This window comes from Octodon degus, unplaced genomic scaffold, assembly GCF_000260255.1.
Source record: "Octodon degus isolate 3935 unplaced genomic scaffold, OctDeg1.0 scaffold00459, whole genome shotgun sequence".
NCBI lineage: Eukaryota > Metazoa > Chordata > Mammalia > Rodentia > Octodontidae > Octodon > Octodon degus.
In genome coordinates this window covers 139,457-147,375 of record NW_004525035.1, presented here as the reverse complement: position 1 = coordinate 147,375, position 7,919 = coordinate 139,457, and the positions used below count along the sequence as shown (strand labels likewise).

Below are 7,919 nucleotides of genomic sequence, written 5' to 3'. Positions count from 1 at the left end.
CTAAAAATTGGATGTATCAATACTTGATGGAAATTATCTGTTCCATGTTATGCCTAAGATGTTTGATATTCAAAGAAATAGTGATGTTACGCTCAACTGTCTATGTAGTAGGATAATAATAACAAGCTTCTCTTCTGGAAGTTTGAACAACCTAATTTTCAGACCAAAACATAGAGAAAAGAAGGCCTGCAAGGAGAGCCAACATTTTGGCCCTAGCCATTCATGTTCTGTGAAAACTCAGGACACAGGAAGAAATGTACTGTGCCATCATTTCACTCAGTTGTGTCCCAAATTTTCTGATCAGTGAGAATATGGGGCCACAGAGGACAGTTATCATTGATGTAGAGTGTGCCAAAGGAGAGTCACATCAAGAGAAAGTATTCTCTCAGGCTTTCACAGAGAGCAAATTGGTCAAGCAACTGCCATGGCTGACACTGAAAAAGGATCTACAAACAGCGGTACAGGGATTCAGGATAAAGCCTGAAGGGATTTGACTGACCTTGTCACATACAATGGTTACATTTCTTGTTATAAAGTTCTTGCTTTATCTTTGTCTTAGCCATCCAGTCGAGCAGTATAAAAGTGAGGTATAGAAACTAAAGCTGTATTAATATGCTGAGCTGAAAAAGGCTCAAGTCAAGAACTTCTGAAATTGCCAGTCCTACAGAAAACCCACTACTATTATGGACTACTAGACTATATTGGAATATTTTGCTGAATTCACGCACCTACAATATTTAAATGAAAATGGAATACCCTTCTCTGACAAAACTAAAGAAAAATGGGGATACAAATGGAGAACCGTTTTCTATCTGTATATTCAGAGTAGGACAGATATATAGCTGCATTCTTTTAATTCAATGAATACAGAGATTTGTTCTAATAGTGTTTGTGGACAGATTATAATTTCTGCATCTTGAATAATGATTAACCACTAAGACAACAATATGCAATGTATTAATTATTGAAACTGTGCTAGTAATTGGTTTTGAAACTTTGTTTGCTATTTCTTTCTGAATAAAGTTATTTTAAAAAGTAATTAAAGGAAAAAAAGAGGATGCAGAAGCCTCTACAAATACAATTAGCCACCTCTTCTGGAAAAAGTGTCCAAATATACTTACTGGAATAAAAATAGCTTCTTTAACAAATGGTGTTGGAACAACCTGGCTCTCTACATACTGAAAACTGAAACTTGACACAGGTGTATCACCATGCACTAAGCTATATTCAAAATGGATTAATGATCTAATCATTAAAACAGAAACAGTCAATCTCCTGGAAGAGAAAGTAGGAGGAAAATATAGACATTCAAGCCAGCTATCCCCCTACTGGTAATTTTCCCTGAGGATCTTAAAAACATCATATCACAGTGATATATGTGTACCTATATTTATAGCAGCACAATTTGTGATAGACATGTCTTGCAAACAACTAAAATGCCCGTCACCTGAAGAATGGATGAAACATATGTGATAGTTTATACTATGGAAAATTACTCAGCTATAAACAATGATAAACTTGAAGCTTTTATGTCTAAGTGGTTGCCACTGGAACATATACTCACAAGTGAAATAAACCAGACCCACATGTATAAATATCATAATGTCTCCCTAGTATAAGCACCTGAAAGAAGAAACACAAATAGAAATATATAACGCAATTAAAAAGGAAGCTAGAACTTCAGGATTGGAAAATGAGGAGAGAGCAAGGAGAAAAGCTGGGGAAAATGACAGGCAAAGTCATACATTTATATGCATGAGGTAGTTAAGGCAATGATCCTGAGAATCTTCAGCAGGTTTTTGAAAGTAGCAGTTAATTGGTAGGATTCTCACCCTGATTTACTATATATGCTGATACCTGTGAACCAAGCAACTGCACTGAAGAAAGCAATCTGTAATAAAAGGGTCACACTTGGGATGCCTGTCATTCTGGTCTTCTAAATATGTACTGCTTGTCATGACATAGCAATTATTGCCGTAGTGTCTCTCAAGTAAATGTTCATTTAAAACAAAGAACAAAGGGGTGATAAATGAAAAACAGAGACAAGAAAAGAAAATGTCACAGGAGTGTCCTGCTACAATGTTCTATATGGTTAGATTTCTAAATTTCTGTGTAAACATATGTAATTGTTTATCCATATTTTTTAAAATATTTTTTATTTTTCTAATTTTTCCTCCATATTCTGTAGAGACCTAAAGTCTAACATATCAATACGACATGGAAAATACTTGTCCCATGTTATGTCGAAGATGTTTGATTTTCAGAGAGATAGTGAAGTTAAAACCAACTGCATATGTTGTAGAGTAATAATAAGCTTCTCTTCTGGAGGGTTAAGAACCTAAATTTGCAGACCAAATATTAGAGAAATAGAAGGGCTGCAAGGACAACCAACATCTTGGCCCTGGCTTTTCTAGGTCAGTGAAGAATCAGGACATAGGAGAACCTATACTGTAATATCACGTAACTCAGTTGTGTCCCAAATTTTCTGATCAAGGAGATTATGGGGCCACAAAGAAATGTGATCGATGAGGTAGAGTTTGCCTAAGAAGAGTCACATCGAGAGAAAACATTCTCTCAGGCTTTCACAGAGAGCGAATTGGTCAAGCAATGGCTGTGACTCATTCACATGGCTGACACTGAGAAAGGATCTACAAACTGTGGTACAGGGTTTCAGGGTTGGGGCCGGGGAGATGACTCAGTAGAATAAGCACTTCCCTGGCAAGTGCAAAGGCCTGAGTTCAATCCCTGGTTCTGAAGGAAAAAGAAAAAAAGAAAAGAAAGTGGGTTTCAGGGTAAATCCTGAGGGGATTTGACTGACCTTGTCAGATACAAAAGTTACCTTGCTTGTTATATAAATCTTGCTTTATCTTGGTCTTAACCATCCAGCAGAAAAGTATAAAAACAAGGTATAAAAAGTAAAACCATATTAATATACTGAGCTTTAAAAGGCTCAAGTCAACAATTTCTGACAGTGTCAGTCTTACGGATAACCCACTACTATTATGGACTACTGGACTATATTGAATTATTTTGCTGAATTCACTCACCTACAATAGTTAAGTGGCAATGGAATACGCATCTCTGACTAAACTAAACAAAAAAAGGGATATAAATGAAGGACCATTTTGTATCTGTATATACAAAATAGGATAGCTATATAGTTACTTTCTCTTGATTCAATGAGAAGAAATATTTGTACTAATAGTGTTTGGACAGGATATCATGTCTTCATCTTGTACTATGAATAACTACCTCGAAGACAACAATATGCAATGTATTGAGTGTTGTAACTGTCCGACTTACCTGTTTGAAACTGTCTTGTTGCTATTTGTTTCACAATAAAACTAATGAAAACAAAAGTTTAAAAAGAGGAAAAATAGTTCTATTCTTGGGATGAATGTATGAACTTGAGAGAAATCAAGCTTCTGAAGAATCTTAATCAAGTCAATGTGATTAACTGAAAGAAATTATCAGAAAAAAATCTTTATTTATATTTGGATATATGAAAGAAAGTCTTTATCAGTTAATGAAAGAGAGAAATAGACTGTTCCTGAAGTCAGTCATGAGAATCATTATGTATCAAATACTACAAGGGCAGGCATTTATGCATAAGCACGGCTTTTTTTCCACAGGGACATGAAACCAAAAATCTTGCTTTGTATGTGTTCAGAACTTATGAAGTTTGCAGATTTGAGACTTGCAAGAGAATTAATGTCACAGCTGCCATATACAGATTATGTATTACCAGGTGGTATTGTGCTCCTGAAGTTTTATTAAGGTCTTCAGTATACAGGTCTCCCATTGACATGTGCACTGTGGAAATTATAATCTATATACATTAAGACCACTTCTCCCAGGGACAAGTATGGTTGAAATCTTTAAAATCCACCAAGTTTTAGGGAGTCTCAAGAAAAATGATTGGCCAGAAGCATACCAGGTTTTGTCTTCCATGAACTTCCAGTTTCCCCAGTACGTTCCCATCAATTTAAAGACTCCTATTCCCAACACCAATAGTGAAGCCATTCACCTGATGACCTAAATGTCAAATTGGTATCCAAAGAAATGACTGATGGTGAGCCTGGCACTGAAACACCCAGATTTCCAACTTGGCCAGGTGTTAGGGCCTTCCTTGAATTATCTGGAATCCAAACAATCTGTACATAAGCAGCTTCAGCCAGTAGAATCAAAGCCATCTTCAACTCAACTAGAACCTAAGATGCTGCCAAATGTAATCAACCAGACGTTGGTCCACCCAGCCAAAACAGCCACCAGCCTCTGTGGTCCATCCAGGTGCTGCAGAACGTGGATACTCCACCACCCCCAAAGCAACAGATTCAACAGAAACCATAGCATCGTCAAAAACGTGCCAGCCAAGCCATCGAGACCCTGGGCCATAAAAACCGAGAGGAGATGCTGGGGTCAGACTGTCTTCAAGTCTGGAGACAGCTGGGAGAAGTTTGAGGGGTTTCAGCTTCCCATTCCAAGAAGCCAAGCACTAGTGTTTTCAAAGAAAGGAGGAAAAACTATCCTCCATTTCAGATTCTAGAGTCGGGACTCTTAGATACCCACAGCCTTCCCAGGGAAAACAAGAGTGTGCCTGCTGCTGTCTTGCTCACTCAAATCTGACTCCCAATTGTCAGCCGTGTAAACATCTAAGCAGTACTATCTGAACCAGGCACAATACCTTCCCGGTGTAAATATCAAGCATGTGTGCCTCAGAGCCAGCAGGAAGGACATCAACTCATGGGCTTGGAATAATCAGCTATTTCCTAAGTCCCAGGAACCTGTGGGAGCAGAAGTTGCTTTCAAAAGGAATAACTCAGGAAATCTTGGAAATTACACTATTTAAAATCAGTCAGGATATATACCTTCCTTTCTCAAAAAAGAAGTTGGGTCAACTGGCCAAGCATACACTTGGCGATCCTCGGGGGGCCTTCAGAATTCACCTGGAGCATGAAGCCCTATCAGATACAGTTCACAGGAGTCACATACAGCCCCAGCACCAAAACCCTTCCCATCCTGATGGGTGTCCAGCAGATGCCCTCAATGCCTGGGAGGACAGACTGGGCAGCCAAGGATGGAGGCCACCGCTGGGCCGGGACCTCACTGGTACGATTGAGGCCTCTGAGGAGAGGAGCTTGACCCTGGCCCCGGGAGAATTCACACTCAACATGTCCACTGATTTCTGGGGAAAACAACACAGCAGTGGGCACCTGGCCAAGCACAGAGGACCTCCTATTTTATTTCTTTCCTAGAAATGAAGTGCATTTTCCTAGCACCATGGTCCACAGTGCTGAGATCTAAGGTGGATTTCACAAAATGTTGAATAAACTATTTGCCAATGTGTCAAGTATTTGATTGACCACATAACAGGTAAAAAGTACAATAAGAAGTTTCTGTCTGGCCTGTCCCAAACCGACTTATTACATATTTAATTATATACATCTTCCTTTATTTTGATCTTAATCATCCAGCAGAAAAGTATAACCACAAGATATAAAAAGCAATGCCATATTAATATGCTGAGCTATAAAGAATCAAGTCAACAACTTCTGACATTGCCAGTTTAGCTGAAAACCCACTACTAATATGGAGTATTGGACTACATTGGGTTATTTTGTTTAATTCTCTGTAGACTGGTTTCAAGTGTGAAAAAGTCCTTTAAAGACTTTTCCAAACACAGCTTCTCTAACTGCAGTGGAACACCTATCTCTGACAAAACAAAACAAAACAAAAAAAGGGGGGGAGATATAAATAAAGGACCATTTTTTAGTGGAAAAAATATATATAAGATAGGATAGATATATAGATACTTTCTCTTAGTTCAATGAGAAGAAATGTTTGTACTAATATTGTTTAGACATTGATATCATTTCTACATCTTTTCCTCTGAATAAGTACTATGAAGACAACAATATGTAATGTATTAAGTATTGTAACTGTCCTACTAACCTGTTTTGAAATGAAACTGTTTCCTTGCTATCTTATCTTTTTTCTCATTATAATCAATAAAATATAATAAATAAATAAATGTACACTGAAAAGCTTTATTTAAAATCCTCCAGAAAATGTCAAGAATATTTGTATTTGTTTGTCACATCCTGGCCTAAACTGTTGAATGTTTCCTTGGCAAGCGTTGACAGCTGGGGGACACCCATCCCATCTACTGCCTCTGTGCCCTGTAGTCTGCAGGCTCATGGCCTTCCAGCCCCAGCATCAACTCCCCAACTTTGGCAATGCCAGAGAAACTGTCACTTTCATTCATTTATCTACCCTCAAACTGTGAGGTCAATGGCAACTTTGGCCTTGAGCAAACTCATGTTTCTTAGAAATAAATTTATTGGGCTGGCCAAATAGCTCAGGGGATTAAAGAGCCTGCTTATATGCAGAGGCCTGGAGTTCGATCCCCAGCCCTGCTGTACCAGCCCCACCCCCAAAGGATGCTGAGATGGCAATTGAGACTGGGCCTAGTGGTGCATGCCTGTAATCCCAGCACTTGGGAGGCTGTAAACAGGAGAATCACTATGAGTCCAATCCACACAATGAGATGCTGTACACCCTGTCCACCCTGTCCACCCTGTCCTAAAATACAAAAAAGAAAGAAAGAAAGAAAGAAAGAACGAAAGAAAGAAAGAAGAAAGAAAGAAAGAAATTTATTTGTAATGTAGATGAGAACAAAAATGAGGCCTCCGGAGTTTAACGCAGCTGTGACTGCATGGTGACTGTCACTTCACAGCTTTCACACGAAGCAGTCACATAGTTTAGGCAGGTCTGGAAACGGAGCTGGACACATGTTCACCAGACTTTGGAAATCTACCGCACACCAAGTGACAAAGTTGACAAGTGCCAGCTGCACTCCAAAGTAATGCTCTGCTGCTGAGTCTCTGACCCCCAGTTCCGCTCCCAGAATGCAAGCCCTTGGCTGCATTGGTGATGGGATTTTTAAAAACCATTTTATGCATCTTTTTCCATAGATTTGCTCCTACAGTTGTATTTAAGAGAGATTTGGAATGTAGGATTATTCTGTCTTCATGGACTGGACCTTAGTACTCTATATACTTTTTAAAGAATAGTGACATTACCAACCATGATGCTTTTACACATTTTATGACTTAGTAATAAGCGCTACTGAGATTACTATTGCCCCATGAACATTACCCATATGCACACCATAAAATAATTCTACTGTGACATCTCCTGTGTGCACAGCCAGCCATTAAGAGTTTACATATTGAAAATATAAACAGTAATTTTTTCTCATAGCAGTGGGATTTTTTGTACAGTTTTAATGTCTCAAAGTTTATAATTTTTTGTGTTTCTTAGAACTGTGAATATTTAAATAAATATAGCTAACTAAAAAAGAAGAATGATAAACTCGAAGCCTTCATATATAAGTGGATGAACTTGAAGATATAGCCATAAGTGAAATGAATCAGACCCATACATGTAAATATTGCATAATCTCCCTAGTGTAAGAACTCAAAAGAAGAAATAAAAATAGAAAGGTATAACACAACTAAATGGAAAGTGAGAATTTAAGGATTAAACAATGAAGAGAGGGCAAGGAAAAAGGTAGGAAACAAGGAAGGGCAAAATCATACATTTATATACAAAAGATGGATAAAGCAATGGTCCTGAGACACTCCATTGGGTTTGTGAAACTAGCAGCTAATTGGTAGGATTCTCACCCTAACTAACCACATATGCTGATACCTGTGAATTAAGCAACTCCACTGAGGTAGCAATGTGTAATACTAGGGCCATGCTTGGAATGCTTGTCATTCTGGTTTTCTAAATGCATGCTGCTTCTAATGTAATATCAATTACTGCTATACTCTCTCAAGCAAATGTTTGTTTAAAAAAAGAGGTAATAAAAGAAAGGAAGATGTCGGGCGCCCTCCCGTCCAGCAGGAAAGCAC

At 38.3% G+C, this 7,919-nt stretch overlaps 1 pseudogene; it reads left to right on the top strand.

The window, feature by feature from the left end:
• LOC101579448 overlaps positions 1-5,142 on the top strand; it is a 59,884-nt pseudogene extending 54,742 nt beyond the window's left edge.
• Positions 5,143-7,919: the final 2,777 nt, after the last annotated feature.